Source organism: Mauremys reevesii, linkage group 2, assembly GCF_016161935.1.
Source record: "Mauremys reevesii isolate NIE-2019 linkage group 2, ASM1616193v1, whole genome shotgun sequence".
Classification (NCBI taxonomy): Eukaryota; Metazoa; Chordata; order Testudines; family Geoemydidae; genus Mauremys; species Mauremys reevesii.
Genome location: NC_052624.1, coordinates 149,477,745 through 149,501,126, shown reverse-complemented (window position 1 = coordinate 149,501,126; position 23,382 = coordinate 149,477,745). Strand labels below are relative to the sequence as shown.

At 46.8% G+C, this 23,382-nt stretch overlaps 1 long non-coding RNA gene across 1 annotated transcript in view; it reads left to right on the top strand.

Moving 5' to 3' along the window:
* Positions 1-4,543: 4,543 nt before the first annotated feature.
* The window catches only part of LOC120396492, a 53,005-nt gene continuing 34,166 nt past the window's right edge, over positions 4,544-23,382 (top strand). The window contains exons 1-2 of the long non-coding RNA XR_005593181.1: positions 4,544-5,117; positions 7,237-7,303. This is a non-coding gene — a long non-coding RNA (uncharacterized LOC120396492). The remainder of the gene's footprint in view (positions 5,118-7,236; positions 7,304-23,382) is intronic.

Genomic DNA, 23,382 nt, shown 5'->3' with positions numbered 1-23,382 from the left:
AGACAGCTGGCTTGTCTTGTGTCCGGCCCCAGACCACTCATCCAGTCGCTTTCCAGCAGACTGTGCTGAGAGCTCTGGGAAGTGGCAGGGAGCTGATCCATCCCAGTAGCAATGACACACAATGGAAAAGCAAAAGTCCTGGGAATGCTATTTCTTTGATTAAAAACTGAACTACAGGGCTTGATTCACCAGTGCACCACTCAGTGCCATTGTAACTCCATTGAAACCAGTTTATGCCAGATGGATTTCATTGTTTTCAGGGAGTCACTTTGGTATAATTCTGGTGTAAATCAGTGGTGAATCAGGCCCATAGTTTTGTTTTATTTTGAATAATATCCAGTTAAAAATCATCTAGAGGATGGAGCATTGGACAGGGGCTCAGGAGATCTATGTTCAGTTCCTGGCTCTGCTGCAGACTCCTTGTGTGACCGTGGGCAAGTCATTTCACCTCTCTGTGTCTCCATTTCCCCGTCTGCAAAATGGAGATTGTAGTGCATGGAGAGCTGTGTATGAAAAGCGCTAGATGTTACTTATGTGTGAAGCAAAATAATGAAACCCACCATTAGGGGCTTTCTTGCTCAGAGTTAGAGGTTTTCCCTGAACTGTGCTGCACTTGACTGCAAAAATGAATTGGCAGCCGTATGTTGACACACATTTGCACAGAGTGAGGACAATGACTGGAAGGGTAGAATTGTGGGAAATGAAGAGATGGGAAAAGACCTAGTGTTTTGATTGAGAAAGAATATCATGGAGCCGGATTCTGAGTTCAGCCCTGTTGCTATAAACTCAGAGTAATTCCACTTAGGTCTATTTACTAGTGTAAACGTCGTGGGCCGGTAGCCTTGACCTCTTAACATTACCAATAGCTTTTCCCAAGAGCTGGAGTTTTAACCCTGGTTTATAAGGACATGTCTGCTCTGCAAATCAGAGGAGTGACTGCAGTACATGTAGACACTCCAGCTAGCTAGATCAAAGCCAGCGCGGGTATAACCCCTGGGACCCTGGGTAAGTATTTGAGTGGCAATCCAATGCTGCCACATCTTCATTGCTATTGTTGTTTGAGCTAGCGCAGGTGTATCTGCATGTGCTGCAGTCACGCCTCCCGATCGCCGTGTGGACAGACCCAAAGCAATGTCGAGCCTGTTTTTTCTCCTGGCCTTTTATCTTAGGAACTCATGGATGCCTGTGCAAAGTGCTACCAGAACAGGTATTATTTTACACTGACTTTGCTTTCTGAAGAAAAGGTGTCGAAATCTGGGACCTAGCCTGCCAGTGTCTCTCTAACAGCTCAGACACAGTTCTGCAGCTGCCCCATTAACCCGCCAATCAACATTTTACCCATCTCCGCAGCGAAAGGCAAATAATCTTCAGACAATTGGCTGCATTGTTTTTCCCTTCTTCGCCCCCTCCACGAGCTGTATTTAATCCAACAGGATCTAGTGTGGCGGAATTGGTTATCTGCCAACTAATATGCTTTCTCAAGAGGCATCCTGCTTTTTGCTTACCGGCTCCCTAGCATAATGGGGATGGGGTGGAGGTGGGGGGGAACGGTAGGATTGTGTTTCAGTCTGACTGAAGAAAATACTTTGTTGTACCTTTGCTATGCGGTTTGACAGTGGAGCAATGATGTTCGCTATGTCACCACTACATGCAGGCTGCTGCTTCTCAGTGAGAATCGTTAATTCTCTAGGCTAGCCTGTGACAACAGTTTATTGCGGGGAGGGGAGGAACCATGGGGAGGAGAGAATATCTGTGTGAAGAGCCTAATATCCCTTCCCCTATTTAAGATTCCATGGTATTGGTGGTGGATGGGCATTTTACGCCTTGCATTACATCAGAGAGCAAGCAGTGGTCGCAGAGGCTGGGATATGCAAACTTTGTGCTCTGGGTGGCTTTTTCAAGGAAACCTTATTGCTTCCAGGGGACACAGGGGCCCTTCCATGGTGCTGCCTGGAGAGAGGGAGAGCCCGTGATGTTCATTATCTCAGAGGCTGTGAGCAGTGTAACTAATTGGGTAGCATGCTCCAGCTTTGTCAGCCTGCTATCGCCTACTTTGTGCCCGGGTATCCTATAGAAATGCAAGTCTTTTCTCCCAGAGTCAATATGCTGAAGTTCAGCTGTTTATCTAAGACCCTGCAGATGGTGAGGATTAGAAGGCCTCATGGGAGTTAACTTAAAGCATTATGTAGAAGGGGCGGGGGGAACCCATTAATTGCATATACATGTGCACAATGGGGACACAGAAATATGCTCCTCAGGCAGAGGGGTTTGGAGATCCCAGCAGGAAATCAAACCCATGCTAGTCATTTATCACCCCAACTGCCTCTTGTTGCTTCCACAGTGTCCCCGACACAATTTTAATTTGACAAAGGGAAACTTATAGAAAGCCACAAGATGGTCTAATGGGATTATTTTGCGGAGCTGATGCTCAGTGTAGCCTGTGGCATGCGGTACCTTTGAGGCCTGATTCTCTGCCATACGGCCCTGTTTCAAGAAAGCACTTATGTGTATGCTGGACCTCCATGGAACCAATGCACATGCTAACAGTTACGCTTCGTTAGGATTTAAGCACCTGCTAAAGTTAAGTACCATTTCCCTATTTTTTTTTTAAGGTCCCCTTCAGGTGTCTTTCCACTGACGTCAATGGGACCTGGTGAACTTTATCAGTGAACTTTCATCCATCCATAATCTATTTACAGGCCTCTCCTTAATTCATACTGAACCCTTTGGGGGTAGCCTCTGATCTTCCTTAGTCCAGTTTTACATTGGCGTGTTTCCAGTCTTCAGTGGGCTTCTGATTCCCACCAGTGCAAGTGAGAGCAAGCAAGGTTGTTTTTTGGCCTGATTCCACCCTCTGCTGTGAATGTGCATCTCCTAGCTAGGTCAATGGGAAGTAGGTGTGGGCCTAACCTCACCTCTTAGGCAGGGATTTCCAAGGAGCCTAAGGTGAGTCATGTACCCAACTCCCTTAGACTCCTTTGCAAATCTCAGTGTAAGTCTTTAAAGAACATAGCTTTGAGGTTTGAATATCCCTGGTGTAAAGTAGGCCCTTAGAATCCTTTAGGCTGGCTATGAGATTGTTCCACAGGTGACATGATAGCCGCTGGCTCGAAGGCTTCAGGGGTGCACCGGAAGGACCCCTCTTGGTGGAGAATGAGCCTGTTAGACAGATGCTCTGCCACCAAAGAAGCATGGTTGGAGACTAGGGTGACCAGGTGTCCGGTTTTCAACCAGAGAGTCCAGTCAAAAAGGGGACCTGAGGGTGCCCAGTCAGATCTACTGACCAGACACCCAAAGTTCGGTTACTGCGGGCAGGGGAGGTAGGGAGGCACTGAGTCATTGCCCGGGCCACCTCCTACCTGCAGGCGAGTCCCTCCCGACTCACACAGGGATGGGAGGAAAGGGGAAAAGCAGTGACCAACAAAGGGAGGGGGAAAGAGGAGTGAACAGGAGTGGGGCTGGCGGGGCAGGGGCGAGTCTGTGGGGAAGGGACGGGGGACGGGCGGGTCCTTGGGGGAAGGGGCAGGGGCGGGTCCGCAGGGGATGGGCGGGTCCTTGGGGGAAGTCGGGGGGGGTCTCGGGTGGAAGGGGAAGTTCCGGCATTTCTGCTGGAATGTCCAGTTTTTAAATATTACAAAGTTGGCTACCCTATTTGGGGCAGGCCTGCGTGATGGATTGCCTGAATGGCACTGATGCTATTCTTAGTTATTATATGCCTGGGAGATGCAGCACAGTCTGATGGTAGAAACAGGAGTTAATTGGAGGCTGAAAGGGTCAGAAGGAGAAAACAGATGGTCATGTTAAATGGCAGAAGGGATGCATGAGACTGTTTCACAGCTGGATCCAGAGACCTATTAAAATTTTAAAAGAAACATTAAAGCAGTGACTAAAAATAAGAAATTTCCTAGAGGTTGCATCTTCCTCTGGAGCCGTCTGCAGGAAAGCAGTGGAAGGTTGCACCCAGCACTAGGCGCTGGTGAATCCCGAGTTCTAATCCCAGCTCTGTGTGACTCTCTGTGTCACCTCTGTACTGCAGCCTCCCTGTCTGTAAAGTGGAGAAGTTGCCGATTTGGTGTGAGCATTAGTCTGTCCCCACTGGTATGAGCATGTAGGGTGTGATTATTGGCATCAGTGCCACGGGGGTTGGAGGAAGGCTGCTCTTGTGTTTGAGTCACTGCCTCGGGGCGCAGGTGATCCAGGTTTGGTTCCTAGCTCTGCCACAGACTTCCCTGTCACCTTGGGCAGTGACCTCATCGGTCTGTGTTCCCCATATCTGCCACAGGGACAATAGACCCTGGGCCTTGTCAATTTAGGTAAGTTCTCTGGGGCAGAGGCTGTCTCTGGTGTGTCGAGCAGTCGGCCCTGGATCTTGGTTGGGGCATTTGGCCCCTGCCGTTATTCTGGTGTAAAATGCTACTGGCGCTTTGCTCAGGTGCAAATGGTCACGCGGGTGAGAAGGCAGTGGAGAATCAGGCCCACGGGCACTATAGAAGCGGTAACCCTGGTTACCATCCGTTGTTAGGAAGGGCGGGGGCAGGGGGAAGGCATGCTGTCCATTTGCTGTGGTTGCAGGGGGCAGGCTTTGGCAGACCCACCTCTCTATCATCCAGTGGTGGGACACTGCAACCTTAAAGCCAAGTCTCTGCTGTTGGTCCGTAGTAGGCGTCCTGGAATCACCGTTGGAGGATACAGACACCAAAGCGATTACACGAGAGTGCAGCGGATTGACACTGACTTTGGAGGAGGCCGTTTTCTGTCTCCTGCCAGGTGACCTCCCCTTGTCGCTCTGCAGCCCACGTTCTCTTGTGGCCCCGATGTTCTTTCCATCGCCGCCTCGTTGACCTTTTCAGTATTCTGCGTGTCGATTGGTTTAAGCCGTTGCTGCCCTTTCCTCCCACAGCTGGCTACAGGGAGATGGGCGTCGTGGCCCGGCAACACAAAAACGGTGGCTATCAGGGAGATGGGGGTGGCATGTAAAAAGTCAGCATTGTGCGGTTCTCGCTGCAGTGAGTCACCGAATATGCCAAGCCCGGCCATTCTGCTCCCTTCAGCGGGGAGGAAAGAGGTTGTCAAAGCTGCAGGATAAATCCGGAATGACAATGAAAACAGCAGTTAGGGTAAGAAATACAATTAGCCACTTGATTCTTAATGTGCCATTAATCACTTCTAAACAGTGGCGGTGGGCAGACTGGCTGTCTCCACTCATCAGCGTCATGAAATAGAAGCTGCCCTCCTTGGCAAAGAGTTCAGATCACACATTTCTCCCATGGAGTCCACAGTATGTGCTCATTATCAACCGCCCCATCAACCTCTCTAAGGCCTGGTCTGTACACAGTTGCACCAGTTTAACACTATCACAGAGTCCCCGGGTGATACTTTGTACCTGCTCCCCACAAAGCCAGTCAGGACTTTCAGGAGCCTCCTCTCCCTTGGAGCAGACTGTCTTCAGGGCAAGAAGCTCACACGGCTTCACCTTCTGGGTCTCTCCTGGGAGCATTCAGCATATGCCCCTCCATGTGCTTCCCACAGCGAGTCCACCCAGGCAGGGTCCTGGGGAAGCCAGAGGGTCCTGCACCCCCACTCCGCAGTCAGACGTGACTCTCAGCCAGCCAGTAAAACAGAGGTTTATTTAGATGACAGGAACTCAGTCCAAAACAGGTCTTGCCAGTACAGACAACAGGACCCCCCTTTAGTTAGGTCCATCTGGGGCCCCCCCGAGAGACCACAGACCTGTTGGGAAGCCCAAGCCCTGTTGGGGCACCCCTCTCCATTTCCCAGCCTCTCACTCAGCCTCCCCCCGGCTCCTCCCCCAGCCTTTTTCCAGTTTCCTGGGCAGAGGTGTTACCTGGCCTCCAACCCCCATCCTGGGTTCTCAGGTTACATGCTCGGGTATGCTCCCTTCCCCAAGGCAGGCCGTCCCAGCACAACTCCCCTGCAACCTTCCCAGGTCAATACTCCCCACTCAGCATTCACATAACACATCAAGAACATTCCCACTTCATCACAAACACAAGGTGTGATATTGAATTGATTTAGTTAAACCAGTGCAAAAGGCCATGCGGACACTCTTTCTTTGGTTTCAACCAGATTTAATTCAGTTTAATTTCAGAGCTTGTCTACATTATGCAATGCGCATGATAGGGTGTGCATTCTAATGAGCACCAATGTGTTACACATTCACTGGACTGTGTAGACCCTGGTGGCATACACTAAAAGTTTGCCAGTGTGCTTTAATGTAATTCAGTAGTCATTAAAGTTCACTAGGGAACTTTTAATGCATGCCAGCAGGGTCTACATGGGTCAGTTGGTATGCATTTAGAATTCACACCCAGTGTTGCATTGCATAGATAAGCTCTAAGTTACTTAAGAACAGGTTTAAACTAACCCAAAACAAACCCCTCTTAAATTCTGAAATAGGAGCATCCACACAGGGATGAATTAAAACCAGTGCAAGTTTGTGTGTAGAGAATACCTAAAGGAGTGATGTTAATTTTGTTAACTTAGTTAATTTTTGTGTGTGGACAGTCTTTTATATGACAGGTTTAAACTGATTATACGGGTCTGATTATATTGGGCCCATCACTCTTTTATCCAATGACCATGAGAGAAGGGGTGGGAATGATATTTTAAAAGTAAGCCTAAAGACAGAATAATTCTAGGAATTCATTGTAGACTTTAGGTCATCAGTTCAAATCCAACCTAACTCAGCAGTGACCAGAGGTAACTACCATCTGCCTTTGGGTCAGATCCTCAGCTGGTATAGCTCCACCAAAGCCAGACTTAAACCAGCTGGATCTTTTTGATTGCTCATTTGTAGCAGATACCCTCCACAGCACAGAGAATGGTTCAACGTGAGGATAATGGAGCCTGATTCACCTTTTCACTTATGCTGAGAATTGGGAGTAGCTCCACTGCCTTCAGCAGGCATTCTAATGGTGAAACTGAGAGGAGAATCAGGCCCCGGGAGTGGATTCTACAGAGATGCAGATCTGCCTGTGTGCACACAGTGAAAATTCTTGTAATCTCCCTCAGCCTGTTTATTGCAAAGAGGTGGAAAAAAATACCCTGGTGTCTGGCAGGTATCAGGAAGCCAGCGGCTGGCTCTGTTTGGCATGTTTTGCCTTGGTTTGTACGTGTTTTGTGGGGATACATTGCTTTAAAAAAAACATGTTTCTGTTTGATTAACAAACATCTAATCCCAAGAATCAAGTGACATTATTTTTCCATGATTCACAGGAAAGGCTTCAACTGGCTGCCTTAAGATGCTGAAGTAGCCAAGCCCAGAGACCTGAGCAACCAGAAGGTAAGACACAGGGAAGTATTCAGTTCAGTGGAAATGTCTGAATTTTGTTTCCAAAGGACTGTTTGGACCTAACCAATCTTTATTACTAGCCTGGAGGGAGGGAACAGTCTTTCAGTGCATCTTCTTCAGACTCTATGGAGCAGTGTTTGAGGGTGGTAGGCTCAGATCTTCATGTGGTGTAAATCAACGTAGCTCCATTGAGCAATGCCAACATGTACCAGCTAAGATTCTAGCCCCTATGTTTTCCAGTCTCAGCACCGAGACAATCATGCACAATTTGTACAGTTAATTGAATGGGGTGTCGCACTTGATGGATTTTGATGTTAAACCCCAGAATCCTTTCATTCCATGGGATTTGGTTGGCTCGAGCGGTTGCTCATGGTTGCACATGGAGCCTGTCACCTTTAGGTCACGGGTTCATATGTAACCCCGGCTGGTGGTGACCACAAGTGGTTATCATCAGAGTATTGTTCCATGCTGGGAACCGAGCTGGATGCTGCCATATATTTCTTAATGGAGGTGACCCCATCTCCAGTAAAAGCACTATGACCAAAGAGCATGCTTGTTGGCAGTTTCAGAAGAGGAGCCAAGCCAGAGGATTGGCTCTTTGTTTAGAGGGAGCTTTTTGGAGACTCACATGGGAGTTGGACACTTCATCCTGACTGTCCTTGGCACAAACATGTGCGACAAAAGGCAGAGCAGCTTGAAAACCCAGTTCCTTGAATTCTCTTTGAGGGGGTCAGGGAAGGAAATTCAAAGGACCAGGTTGTCCTTTACAACCCCTGTGAGGGGTTTCCTCTAACGGTCCTGTTGAGCAGTTGTGGGGAAAGGGCAGTATTAGATTCTCAACCTGGAAGTCACAAATGCATGTCAATGGGTCATGTGACCACCCTCCCCACACACACACCTTTCCCAATATTGCTAGGTAGTGGCTACATGGGACGTGTGCCCCAGAGTGGGGGAAAGGCTGAGAACCACTGCTTTGCCTCCTGTATAGATGCCATTCAAGCTCATGGCCTCAGCCTATGGAGGGGATATAGACAGAAGCTCGTGATTTCTGCTGCTGCCTTGTATTGTTGAGGAGAACATAAGAACATAAGAATGGCCATACTGGGTCAGACCAAAGGTCCATCTAGCCCAGTGTCCTGTCTACTGACAGTGGCCAATGCCAGGTGCCCCAGAGGGAGTGAACCCAACAGGCAGTAATCAAGTGATCTCTCTCCTGCCGTCCATCTCCACCCTCTGACAAACAGAGGCTAGGGACACCATTCCTTACCCATCCTGGCTAATAGCCATTAATGGACTTAACCTCCATGAATTTATCCAGTTCTCTTTTAAACCCTGTTATAGCCCTAGCCTTCACAACCTCCTCAGGCAAGGGGTTCCACAAGTTGATTTTGCACTGTGTGAAGAAGGACTTCCTTTTATTTGTTTTAAACCTGCTGCCCATTAATTTCATTTGGTGGCCCCTAGTTCTTGTATTATGGGAACAAGTAAATAACTTTTCTTTATTTACTCTCTCTACATCACTCATGATTTTATATACCTCTATCATATCCCTCCTTCGTCTCCTCTTTTCCAAGCTGAAAAGTCCTAGCCTTTTTAATCTCTCCTCATATGGGACCTGTTCCAAACCCCTAATCATTTTCGTTGCCCTTCTCTGAACCTTTTCTAATGTCAGTATATCTTTTTTGAGATGAGGAGACCACATCTGTACACAGTATTCAAGATGTGGGTGTACCATGGATTTATACAAGGGCAATAAGATACTCTCCGTCTTATTTTCTATCCCCTGTTTAATGATTCTTAACATCCTGTTTGCTTTTTTGACTGCCGCTGCACACTGCGTGGACGTCTTCAGAGGATTATCCACAATGACTGCAAGATCTCTTAGTTGGAGGAAGCAGAGTGGCCTCATTCTGAATGAGTAATACCTGGGTTAGGCTTACGGGGATTGTGTGCGAGTGAGGTATATGACACCGTGCCTGTTAGGACAGGTGAAAGACCTTAGGTGGTACAAGGCGTTGGAATGCATAGAATGTGCCTGGTGCCGAAAGGGAAAGTAAGCCAAGTATGTCTTGTATGGAGAGAGGTGGGGTGGAGGGGAATGGCTTGAGAAATTCCTTGCGAGCTGTCCCATTCCCAGTTGAGATTCATTCTCTCTCTCTCATATCCCACTCACAGCATTGCCGTGCGCAAAAACATTCTAGGGAATCAAATGCACAATAGATGGCTGTGTGGTCTAGTGGTTAGAGCTGTGGACTGTGTCATCAGGATTCCTGGGTTCTGTTCTTGGGTCTGCTGGTGACTTGCTGTGTGATCTTATGCAGGTCTCTTGGGGAACATCTACACAAGGATAAAAGACCTATGGTGTGGCTGGCCTGGGTCAGCTGACTTGGGCTCGAGGGGTTCATTCTGCGGGGCTAAAAATTGCTGTGTAGACATTCAGGCTTGGGCTGGAGCTTGACCTCTGGGACCCTCTCCCCTCACAGGTCCCAGAGATCTGGTTCTAGCCTGAGCCCAAACATCAGCCCTGCAAGCCCACGTCAGCTGACACGGGCCACCCACGGGTTTTTATCCCCATGTGGATGTACTCTTAGAATACCCCCATTCACTGCAGTGGGGGGGTCAAGATTTCAGCCTCACCTGCAAAATGTGGAAGATAATACAGCACACAGGTAAGTACTGAGGACAGTTTTGGAATTGCAAGTTACTACTTTAAGGATGGGGTGGGGATGATTTTTTGGCCCTTCGAGGGGGCTCTGTAGGAAAGTATCTGAAAGCAGTAGCCAGCTTATAGTAGGGTGGGGTGAATGTGCCTCTCTGTTTAAGGGAGCAGCCTGCTTTGTCTTGTTCTGTTTTTGATTACTATGTGGTATTGTTCTGGATTGTAAAATACAATAGTGTTACATTGCAACCTTCCAGCAAGAGTATTGGATGGTTTTTATCTAACTTCTCTGTGTGTCTGATGTGCAAGTGGCTAATTATTAGCATGATTATATTAGCACCTTATATTAGTACCATAACAACTAATACTTAAGAATGTAATAATAGGGGTGTATTATGGCCTAATTTATTAATGTGTATATAGTGCTTTGAGATCCTCAGATGAAAGATATCCTAGAAATAGAAATTATTTATTGTTTATTTAAGCCCAAGACACTCTCATAAAATCTGGAGAGAAATTAATAAGATCTATAGTAAAATAAGAATAATTATACTGATAACATGCAGCTAGCTGTAAATATTAGTAAATGATTGTGAAGTGTTTCTGGACTAAAATGGCCTTTTTAATAAAAATAAACTTTTTTTCAAAATATTTCATGTTTTTCAGCAAAAAAAAAACCCCAAAAAATCAGCTTTTCACCCTTTTTTTTTCCAATTTTAATTCCCCTCCCTGTCCCCCCCCCACCCCCATTGGAAAGTAAGTGGGAGAAAGAAAAAAATAAAAGTTTTGGGATGGGAAAGGAAACGCTTAAGGAGGATTCAAAAAGCCAAATGTCTTCAGTTGTTGTTTTTTGGGGGGAGGTGGGGGTCACTGAAAATTCCCAAAACTTTCCTGAGAATTTGAAACATTTTAAAATTTCCCATGAAAATTGGCATTTTTTCAGCCAATTGTTGTTTGTCTGCTGTCCTTGGATGTGTGCATAGAACTCCCATTGAAGTCAATGGAAGATACACGCGTGTTTCTGAAGGCCGATTTTTTTTACTCCAAACATTTAATTATCATTAGCATTAATTATCAAGAGCATTGGCCATCTTCAAAGCTCTGTACGCGTTGAATAATACTCACAGCCATCTTGTAAAGAAGGGGGTAGCGTCCCCATTTTACATATGTAGAAACTGAAGTGGAGAGATTAAGTGACTTGCCCCAGGCTAAAGACAGAGTCAGTATCTGAGCTGGGATCAGAGCTCCCAGCTCCTAGTCCTGTGCTCACCTCACACCTTCCCTTTTATTCCTTTGTACAACACCTTCTTCTGAACTAAACATCACATGCAGCCCTGTGTAACAGGCTATTTTAATTCATGAGGGCATGACTATGAGCAACCGATGTGCACGTGGCTAATTATTAGCATGCTTATTAATCATTTACAGAGTTCCCTTGTATCATGGACCTTTATAATCACCGGCTCCAGTAAAAGGATCAAGAACACATCTGGGAAACAGTCAAACCAGGCAGATCTAACTTTCAGGCAGCTGGTTCTGTAGCTTGGACTGAAAACGGGGGACAATGCTGACAGGGTGAACTTCCCTCAATGGTGGGCAGCTGTACCTTGGGACTACACGAAGAATTCTGGCCCCACTCCAGGTATCACTAGTTGCAATTCCCTGGCCTGCATTTCACGGATCATAGTGATCCCATCTGACCTTAAAACTGACAAATCCATTGAAGAACTCAGTAACGAATTGAGTTAACTAATCATACCCATCAAAACAAACCTGTAGTCGCCTTCCCTACTCTCCTCTCTTCTTCTACCACTGGTTTCCTTTCCTTTTTGTCTTGTCGCTGTACAGTCTCTCCAAGAGTGTTCCATAGTGTGCATCTCTGTAGTATCGAAGCACCGTGTCCGATTCGCTGCTGTCCAGCGCTGTGTGAAATCACTTCAGACTCTCCCTGAAGCCCACTGAAGTCAGAGTGGAAGTAGCATTGACTTTAGTGGGCTTTGGATCAGGCATTCGTCAGTACAACTTACCCCAGTGGCAAATCGTCTGCTTTGGTAGCATATGTGCATCCCCACGTTATGCTGGTGAAGCAATGACTATACAAGGTGTAGGCAGGTCTGTTGGTGGTGCAAGTACCTTTTCTACTGCAGCTCTTTGTCTGGAATCAGCCCTCTGGTATATTTCCACCTGACACGCGATCACAGCTGGAAACATCTCTCTTCACCCTTGACTATATCTCTGACTTTCTCTCTCTCTCTGCTATTTGCTACTAATCTCTGTAATTCTAGTATTTATCTCTGCAAAGAATCCAGGGGTAAAATTAGCCTGAAAGCTGCTGTAAAGTTGAATTGCAGTATATTTGTGTGTGCCGTGATCAGGGATCTATCTTTATTTTATATCCTAGAAACACACCTGTGCACACACACTGCGTGATCCATAATACTCTGTGTTTTGTTTACTTTAAAATGTGAGGGTGGTTCCAGTAGGATGCCCACATTATCATTCAAACCAGTTGAGAGACCAGCCTAAAACTACACACACCTCTTTGAATAGTGGTGTGGTGTTTGTCATTATGTCATGCAGAGAGAAGTTTGTTTTTTTCCTCTGCCAACTGTATTGCAGGTACCTCTGGTCCATTCTGCTCTCAGTCTTTCTGTGGAACTTCTGTTGACTTCTAGTGATTTCTTGGTGGAGAAGACAGTGTAAGCCAGCTGGTTGCCTCTTGTGTTCCCCCCCATGGCCTAGGGTCACACTATAGGCAGCCTGCCTCAGTTTCCTCTCATTGACTATTCAAACTTCAGACTTTCTTGATCAAAAAATACCCCTCCTGGGGCACTGGATTTATTACTGTTAAAAAGTCCATTCCTAAGTCCACATGACACAAGGTTTCTGTTCCTCCTCCCTGCCTGGAGAGCTTTCCTCACTCTCTGAAGCTCCTTCCACGGCTTCCTGAGCTTCTGCTCTTTTTATACTGGAATCAACTGAGTCTCTCAGGTGGGGCTTATCCTGTCATCAGGGCTGTCTTAAGCCCAGACTCTCCAGCCCATGGGGCAAGCCACACTGAGAAATGTCCCCTGCCCCTTAAACCATCTGCTCCCAGGGTCTAAGACAACATAGGCTTTATGCTGCCTCTCTGCACGAGAGGGTAACTTCATTCAGATGTTCACTAACTTCCCAGAAGGGAATGTATTTTTTCCCCACTCCCTCTGTTTCTATATATTTCTCCATAGGCATTTCATTGAGCTGACGTTAGCTCTAACTTGTCCAGACTGTGTAGTCCAAGTGTACAGTGTTTTAGCCACCTTCTAAGCATTATTTTTAGTTGCTCTTGCAGTCATAATGTTGTGGTTTTGTTTTAACCAGTGTATTTCCTGTTCCCTCCGGAGGTTGTGCAAGGCACAAATCTGCCACTACAGATATTGTGATCTAGTTGTTAGTGGCCTTGGAGTTACAATTCCTGGGCTCTGCTCGTGGCTGTGTGGTAGACTCCCAACACTGGGACAAGTCGTAGTCTCTTAGAGTGGGATTTTTAAAGAGATCTAAAGGGGGTTAGGTACCCAAATTCCTTTGATTTTTGTTTCAGAGAGTTGCTTGCCCAAGTCCCTAAGGCCCTTCTGAAAATTCCAGACTTTGTGCCTCAAAACACCTGTCTGTAAAATGGTGTTAATATGCTTACCAGCTTCACTGAGGGTCTGTGAATTAATCCGTCTCAGTAGTGCTTTAAAATTCTCTGATGGAATGAGCAACAAGTAGGAAAGGGTTAATGCTTTCTTAAGCACTGTATAGGTCTGAATTAAAGCATCCAGTTAAATGTTGCTGCTATAATTTATGACCCAAAATAGTTTATTTAAGACAATATTTTTAAAAAATCTTTATGCACAAAAATATACAGCAAATTCTCCTTGACGCAGCCATTAAAATGTACACAGTGGTTTAACTTCCATCAGCTGATGAATTAGACACTTGTACCTAACTTAAATACTTACGGCCTTCATTACCATAGTATCTGAGTGCCTCCCCCTTTTACATGTATTTTTACACTTCAGAGGCAGGGCAGTGCATTTTTACGTATGGGAAACTGAATCACAGACAGACCTAGTGCCTGGCCCCAGGTCACACAGACTGCGTGAACCCAGAAATAGAATCCAGCTCTCCTGAGACTTAACCACTGGGCCAGCCTTCCACCTCATGCTTTTATTGGTGGCATCTCAGAGAAGGGTATTACTAAGTATAAACCAGCATGGCTGGAGATTGCGGTGCTCTAATCACTGAAGAGGGAAACAAGTTGACCGCACATTAGTCAAACAGGAACCAAAACTGCCTGCACTGCGGGGACTGGAAAAGCAAGAGTGGTTACAGTTTAGAGTGCTCCTGATGCGCCGTACCGATCTGGATCTGAGTCAGGATTCAAACACCCTGAAGTAAATTCCTTTAGGTGCCTAACTACCTTTGTAAATCTGGCAGCTGATGCTAGAACAGCAGGAGGGGATCTAGAAAATCCCACTAGGCACCTATCTACATATTTAGGTGCCTAAATCCCTTTGTAAATCTGAACATCATGTGCTAGGTGCTGTGCAAACAAGTAGAAGTCCCTGCCGACAGAGCTCTTCCTCAGATCTGGGGAAAGGTACTAAGTATCACAGCTAAATACAAGATTAAACAGATAATTTATCATCATTAGTTGGTGCTACTTAGTGCATGCTCTAACTACTTATGCTAAACTATCTGTTGGCTCTTGTATTTAGCTGTGACGCTGTTAGTACCTTACCCAGACTGGAAGAAGAGCTCTGTGTAGCTTGAAAGCTTGTCTCTTTCACCAGCAGCAGTTGGTCCAATAAAACATATTAACTCACCCTACTCTCTCAAATCCTAGGACCGACACTGCATGCTCCAAGTAATTGTGTCCACAACTCACATATAGCGGGCCTGATATTCATAGATCTTAAGCCTAGAAAGAACCATTATGATCCCATTATGGACTATAAGGGGGATAGAAGGCTGGCTACATTGTCGGGCTCAACAGGTAGTGATCAATGGCTCCATGTCTAGTTGGCAGCCGGTATCAAGCAGAGTGCCCCAGGACTTGGTCCTGGGGCTGGTTTTGTTCAACATCTTCACTGATGATCTGGATGATGGGATGGATTGCACCCTCAGCAAGTTCACAGATGACACTAAACTGGGGTGAGAGGTAGATGCGCTGGAGGGTAGGGACAGGGTCCAAAGTGACCTAGACAAACTGGAGGACTGGGCCAAAAGAAATCTGATGAGGTTCAACAAGGACAAGTGCAGAGTCCTGCACTTAGGACAGAAGAATCCCATGCACTGCTACAGACTGGGGACCAACTGGCTAAGCAGCAGTTCTGCAGAAAAGGACCTGGGGATTACAGTGGACGACAAGCTGGGTATGAGTCAGCAGTGTGCCCTTGTTGCCAAGAAGGCCAACGGCATATTGGGCTGTATTAGTAGGAGCATTGCCAGCAGATCAAGGGAAGTGATTATTCCCCTCTATTCAGCACTGGTGAGGCCACACCTGGAGTATTGCGTCCAGTTTTTGTCCCCCCACTACAGAAGGGATGTGGACAAATTGGAGAGAGTCCAGTGGAGGGCAACAAAAATGATCAGGGGGCTGGGGCGCATGACTTATGAGGAGAGGCTGAGGGAAATGGCCTTGTTTAGTCTGCAGAAGAGAAGAGTGAGGGGGGGATTTGATAGCAGCCTTCAACTACCTGAAGGGGGGTTCCAAAGAGGATGGAGCTCGGCTGTTCTCAGTGGTGGCAGATAACAGAATAAGTAGCAATGGTCTCAAGTTGCAGTGGGGGAGGTCTAGGTTGGATATTAGGAAACATTATTTCACTAGGAGGGTGGTGAAGCACTGGAATGGGCTCCCTAGGGAGGTGGTGGAATCTCCTTCCTTAGAGGTTTTTAAGGTCAGGCTTGACAAAGCCCTGGCTGGGATGATTTAGTTGGGGTTGGTCCTGCTTTCAGCAGGGGGTTGGACTTGATAGCCTCCTGAGGTCTCTTTCAACCCGAATCTTCTATGGTTCTATGATTCTATGATCTCTCTAGTCTGACCTCCTGCATTCCCTGTGCCAGAGCATTTCCCTCAGTGACTCCTGCATCCCCTCCAGATATTGTGGTCAAGCGGCAGCGTATTTTGTTAGAAAGACACCCAGTTTTCAGCAGTGCTGAGCACCCAGGCAGAGCCCAGGGGAGCTGCAAGTCGCTCAGCTTGTTCTGAAAGCCAAGCCTGTAAGCTCTACATTGTAGTATGGAAGTTGTGCTGTACAACCGAGTGGCTGTCTGGATCTAAGATCAATCACGTATTTTAATCAACGTGACAGGCATGGATTGAATTGATGTATTGGAATTAATGGCACAGTTAGAATAATGAAACAATCTAGTTTTTATATAGCGCATTTCATCAGTTGGTTTCAAATGGCCTTACAAAGGGGGGAGGGGTCAGTTCTGTCTTTGCATCACCCCTGGTCACCCAGCAGGCCAGATCTGGGCCTAGAAGTGAAGTTGTCTGGAGTCTGAGTCCCGTACGCTCTCCTTAGGCCACTCTGCCCAGTAGGTATGGTGTGTCACTCTCACGTGCTCTAAGAAACTCTCCTTTTATCTCTGTGGATTAGCAGCATCTCCATGAGGGTGAAATTCACCACTGAAGCGGACCAGCACAAGGACCCATGCACCATTTAAGCTTTCAGAATAGGGCTGAGGGGAGACTTAACTGATGCATCGTCTCTGTGCTGCCCCCTCTTCATAGGCATACATTTTACATTTAGTGCCAGAACCGTAATGATGAACACTGTCCTACCGAACGCTCATCACCGTCCATTCAGGCAGCTCGGTGATTTACTGACACAACGGGCCTGCAATCAGTGGAATTCCTTGCACACCAAGGTGCTACTCCATGTAAGTAAGGGTGGCTCAGTCCGGTGCTAATAAAACGAAAAAGCCACTGTTTTTTCCTACTCAGCCCTGGCACTGGGTGTGGCCAATCTTGCCAGCCATTTTTAACAGCAGCACTGAAGGTGCGTCCTATCCACTGAGGATGGAAGCTACTTTTAGATAACAAAGAATCAAGCTCAGGATTGATTTGAGGATTATGATCAGATTCCAGAGGAAAAGTATGTCTGGTGTTTACTTCCTTCAGCTTTCATGGAGGCCCTGTACGAGCATGTTCCCCATCTAATGGCAAGTTATTTGCAACGTGCAATGAAATACATACACACACACACACACACACACACACACACACTTGCTTTACACAGACATGAGGCCCTGAAGTAAATCTGCGTTATTTTACTTGTAATGTGCATGATCTTCCTTGAGGTGACTACTGTAAGCTTTGTAATTATCCAGTATGTGTGGGGAAAGGAGCAGTGGAGAAGCAGGTCATTTAAAAGTTCCATGGCACACAAGCCCAGCTGGTTCCACTCTCTGGTAACGTGACTCAGAGCTAGTTTTCTCACAAGCAGTAAGAAAGTTAGATGACAGAGCTCTTATTAAATGGGGTGGGGTGGGGTTCCCCCAAAGTTTGTTGTAATATCCTCCCCATTTTATTTGTCTAGCAGCAGGACCTAGAGGGGCCAACCAAAATCAGGGCCCTGTTGTGCTAGGTGCTATACAAACCATCTAAATAGATGAGTCAGACAAAGGAAGGAGTGTTATTGCTCCTATTTTACAGATGGGAGAGTTGAGTCACAATGAGATTAGGGCCCCAATTCTCACACCACTAGCTCCACACCCCAAGGATCCTACTTTAATTTGCCTCTGTAATCCACTTCACCTTTCTGTTTGCTTTACCAGTCTATACCACAGCTGTCAGATTTACCTCCCAAGACAGTGATGTGAGGCTTAAATCGTTCATAGCTTTGACATACCTGGAGATCCCCAAATGAAAGGTGCTCTAAGAAGTGGAAAAACAAGGTGTTGCTGGCTAGTGTAAATGAGAACCACTGCCATCTACTGGATGGCATCAGAATTAATCCTCTGTGTCATAGGTCCTATATGCTAATGTGTAATGGAGATTCTCCTTTAGCTTAAGCCAGTGGTTTTCAACCTGTGGTCTGTGGACCCCTGGGGATCTGCAGAATGTTGCCATTGCCACAGAACAGTGGTTTTCAACCTGGGGGTCAGCAGACTGTCTAAGATTTCCAAAGGGGTCCGCAAATGAAAAAGGATTAAAAACCCCTGGCTTAAGCCATAGGAGCAGGAAGAGCGAGGCGCTATCCCCTGTGCTGCTGTGAAGTTCTGTGTTGTCATATTGCGCAGCATAGCGACAAACATTAAGCTCTTCGCGCTAAGCAGCTATGGATTTGTTATAGGACTCTGGTACCTAAACTGTCTGGATAGCCAATAAGAACTGTGCAGAGCTATTAATAATATAATGCTTTGTATCCAAGCCCCTATGAATGCAATCCGAGCCAGAGCCTCTGAGCTGCCCTATCTCCTGCTGTTCAAAATGCTTGGGCACAGTGACAGCTAATGCTGCTAGGGTGCATTCACACATGCATGTAGCTGCTTTGGGGGGGACAAGTGGCCCCTAACAATAGTGCAAAGCCAAAGGGCGTGTGCTCACGAGTGCAAACAGGCTTGTTGCCTAGAGATTCCCTTCGCACGCATTCCTGCCGTCGCTTGGGGAAGTCTGTCCAGTCAAACCGGATCAAGAGAGGCCGTGCTTCCCTTGCGCAGGCACAAACAGTAATTTGCAGGCTGTTTTAATGGGCCATCAGCACGGAGGAAGGAGGGTCAGATAGCAGCAAGATTAATGCCTTTTCCTGATCACCCTGAAATTAGAGACGGCTCTGGATCTCAAACTGGACAAACTTCTCCTCCCCGCCCCAAACTTTACGGGGATTGAGACTCCCAATGATGATACCCAGATGTGAATTTCACATATCTCATCAACAGCTGAACTGAAATTCCTGGTTCCAAGCAGCCCTGGGCTTGGAGTAGGTTTGGCTCTGAAGTGAACACCTTAGGCTTCAGGGAAGTTTGTAGGTGGATCTGAACTATGCTGCTCACCACAGTCACGGAGCACTTGCCCCTGACTGCAGAAATAGAACTTGGATCCTCCCACCTCGAAATCACAAGGTGCTGGATCTAAAGGAGAATCTCCATTTTGCATCTGCGGTATAGGGGGTCTGTGACACACAGCTGAGCAGTTCTGATTGTTCCTAGTGGAGAACAGTAAGGTGCATGCACTTGAACAGGGTCACTGCAGTACTTAGTTTTTAAATATATTATAAAGCACTGTATGACAGACAGCAATGCAAAATTGTATTTGGTGCCATGTATCATGCCTCAGTGCATTCCACATAAATGTTGTGCCTAGATAGGCAGGATAATCTCATGGCTAGACTCCTGGGCTGGGGCTCAAGAGACTTGGGTTCAGGTCCCTCGCTCAGCCATAGCTTTCCCCTGGGACCTGAGGTAAGTCATTTAATCTCTCTGAGCCTCAGTTCCCCACCTGTAAAATGGGGCTAGGACTTTGGTATCTCATGTTGTTGCGAAGCTAACATCCATTAATTGTCATGAGACATTGACATAATATTGGCATGAGGGTTGTATTAATACCTAGCTAGATGTGATGAGCGCAGATCTGAGAGCTTATAAATTCTGTTCAGAGTCCTTATAGTCCAGCTAGAAATACACATTTTGCTGGCAGCCATGTTAATGTAATTAACCCCATGCTGACCTGAGAGCTGTTCTTTTCCCTATATCCTTTTTAAGTGAATGATCCTTCCCTGCTACGGTATCATTTGCAATAACTGTGGGTATGTCTCGCTGGAAATGCTACGTATCTGTTGCTGTCATAAATCCATTTTCCCCAAGAGGCAGAAGCTAGGTTGGCATAGCTGCGTCTCTCCAGGAGGGAGATGTGAATTTTTAACATCCCTTTGCAACATAGCTAGGTCGATATAAGCTTTGGGTGTAGATGAGGCCTGAGCTTTGCTCATAAAACAAGAGGACTCCATCTGATAACAGGAAACCCATGTGGTTCGGAAGAGCCCAGTGTTTGTGTAAAGTGGAAGGACGTTTGTGTCAGATACTTATTTCTTACGTAAGAATTTCCACCACGTGGTGAAGTGCTCTGTAGTGACATCCCAGCTCTGATAAATGCTGGGCTCTGTGATGTAAGAACGTGGGGCTTGTCTGAGCTAGCCGGCACGCTCTCTTTTTGTGCAGGCAGATTTTCAGAATTGCTCGGGATGGATTTTCAAGTGCTCCAGACCCACAATTGGGGCGGGATTTTCAAAAGACCTCTGCTTCCATTTGGGCACCATTCACCAGGCTGTATAATGGGTATAAAACTTACCTGTGTCCCAGGGCAGTGTAGGGAGGCTCAGCTCATTAACTTCTGCCAACTGTTGTGAGATCTTTGGTCAGTTTTTCCAAAGAGCCCAGCACCCAAGATGCTGAAAGTCCAGTCATTTATCTTGCTGCCTAAATGGAAGCTGAGACAGGAGCAGTGGAAGCTCCTTAAAAGTGTGTGAGGGTGGGGCACGAGTGCCCGAACCATGGCCCCGCCCTTTCCCCCAACGCCCCACTCCTGCACCGCCTCTTCCCCCAAGACCCCACCCCCACTTGCTCCTCTCTGCCCCTTCTTCCCCCATCTCTCGCCCTTATGGATAGTAAAAATGATGGGGCATGGCCCCCGGTTCCCCCTGTTCTGGCACCCCAGAGCTGAGATCTTGAAATTCTGACATATACCCCTTATGACAGAGAGCCCTTCTGGAAATTCTGGCCATACTGATTGGGAATTATACTATACAGCACAATGCAACTGATAAATCATCCATTTGGATGGAGTTTACCTTTCACTGTGGTACCTGTTCTGTGCAACATGCTGTGGTGTATTGAGGACTGTGTTGGATTTGCAAACTATCAGTTTAAGGGGGGAGAGGAGGTGGGGTTCCCAGTGCTGCTTGCAAGCTTGAGGGCTCTGCAGAGAAGCATCTAGAGACAGCCTACAGCAGGGGGAGGCAACCTATGGCACGTGTGCTGAAGGCGGGACGCGAGCTGATTTTCAGTGGCACTCACACTGCCAGGGTCCTGGCCCGGGTCCGGGGGCCTCTGCGTTTTAATTTAATTTTAAATTAAGCTTCTTAAACATTTTAAAAACCTTATTGACTTTAAATCCAACAATAGGTTAGTTATATATTATAGACTTATAGAAAGAGACATTCTAAAAACGTTAACATGTATTACTGGCAGGCAAAACCTTAAATTAGAGTGAACAAATGAAGACTCGGCACAGCACTTCTGAAAGGTTGCCGACCCCCGGTCTATAGTAAGGAAGGGTGAGTTGTGCGACTGTTCTAGGGAGCAGCCTGCTTTGTCTCTCTCTGGTTTTGGTTACTGTGTTTTTATTGTTCTGAGTTCTTAGAAATGAAGTCGTGTTATGTTTCCATCTGACTTCTCTGTGTGCATAATAACACAAACCATTTGTTTTAAATGCACTGGAGGCCAATGTAGGAAGACAGGGAGGGAAAGCTGACTCTTGTGTATTCGGAGCCAAGTGGCAGGTGGTGATGATGCTGTCTCTCTTGAAACATGTTGGGTAAGACCTGAACGGCCCACCCTGAAGACCCTCTGCTGTATTTCCAATCAGGTTCTTTCCATCCTTATTGCAGAAGGGATGATCTTCTGACCCACTCAGTTGGAACTGGAGTTTGGGGTGGGCTAGTAAAAGCCATTGGCTGGGCTTTTCAAAGGAGCCTATGGGAGTTAGGCTCCAAGGGGCACCTGACTCCCTTATTTTTCTTTGTTAACCCTCACCCACCAAAGCAAACCTCTACAGTTTCTGATTTTTGCCACTTGTCACACTGCGTACCTTACTGAGTCATTCCAATGAAACTAATCACACTCCAGGTCCTACTCGGTGTAATGGTGGCAGGATAGGGTCCTTAATGAAGGCCAGGGGTCTTGAGGTGTTTGTTCAGTTCTGCTCCCTCTTTGATTTATCCTGTCCTCTTGACATGCCCTCAAGTTTTTCCTTCACCATCAAGAGCCTATGATGTTGGTTGGCTGGTTGTTTCTTCCTCTGACCCAGAATGTTTACTCCAAACACACAGGCTGAGCCAGGAGGAACGTTAAAGACCAGTGACCAATATCAGTTGCTCGTAGAGGAACATCCATGCACCTTTGTCTGCCTCCTGCCTGTTTAGGAACTTGAAAGAGTATCCTAATCCTCCCTTGGCCTGGGGCCAGTCGTCCCAGGAACCGAGGAGTTACTTGAAAGAGATTGTTTCATCTCAGGTGCCAGATCAGTTCTGGAAACTTGGCCAAGGGAGAGATCTTGGCACAGCTGCTCAGAAGTGCAACTGTGGAAAAGAACCTGTATAACCGACTTCTGATTAAATTCCCTGCAACATGCCTCACTCTGAACTCTAAGGGGGACAAATTAAGATGGGCGTCTATCCGTAGTAGCAGGGCGTCTGCCTGAATGATTAGAGCAGGATGCTGAAGGTCAGCACTACTGGGTTCTATTCCTGATCCTTTCCCTGATACCCCCCACTTAAACAAGTCACTTAACTTCCATTTCCCACCTGTCTAATGATGCTCACCCACCTCTGTAAAAGTGTTTTTAACCTGGCACATAAAAGCACTAATGATCAGTTCTGATTACACATTAAGCTACTACTACAATGTATCCACCAGCTCTTGGTTCAGCACTGGGGTGAAGGGAAATTTTGGCCAAGAATAGCAGGAAAAACCCTGAGTCTCTTCCAAAGTGGGAGTGGGCTCCCACCTCCCCCAGAAAGCAAGAGAGACCCTTATATTTTTAAGATATCACCTAAAGGGCCCACCCCTCTCCCAGGGACGATGGACTTGTGATTGGGACTGGAACTCAAAAGACATAGGGTCTGTTCCCGGCTCTGACTCGGGCCTCCACTATGACACGCGGCATGTCGCTTGCTTTCCCCTGTTGTCCATCTGTAAAATGGGGATAATGATACTTCCCTACTTCACTGGGGAAGGAGGGGTTGTAGGGATAAATTCATCCTTTGTGAGGTGCTCTGATATTACAGTGATGAGGCCGCAAAAGCACCTAGAGAGCAAATTAAGCTCCAGGTGGTTTATATTTTCCTCAAATGCAGCTGTGGCTTGTTGCCTGACCTTTTGGAAGGGTGGTAATGTTTGGATTGATGGCCAATTGATTTGACTGTGATAAAGTTCTTCCTCCCAAATCAAGCCACACAGAAGGGGGAGGGATAGCTCAGTGGTTTGAGCATTGGCCTGCTAAACCCAGGGTTGTGAGCTCAATCCTTGGGGGGGCCAATTAGGGGCAAAAATTGGGGATTGGTCTTGCTTTGAGCAGGGGGTTGGACTAGATGACCTCCTGAGGTCCCTTCCAACCCTGATATCTATGGAATTCAATATCTTGTGAGGAGTCTCAGGGTGG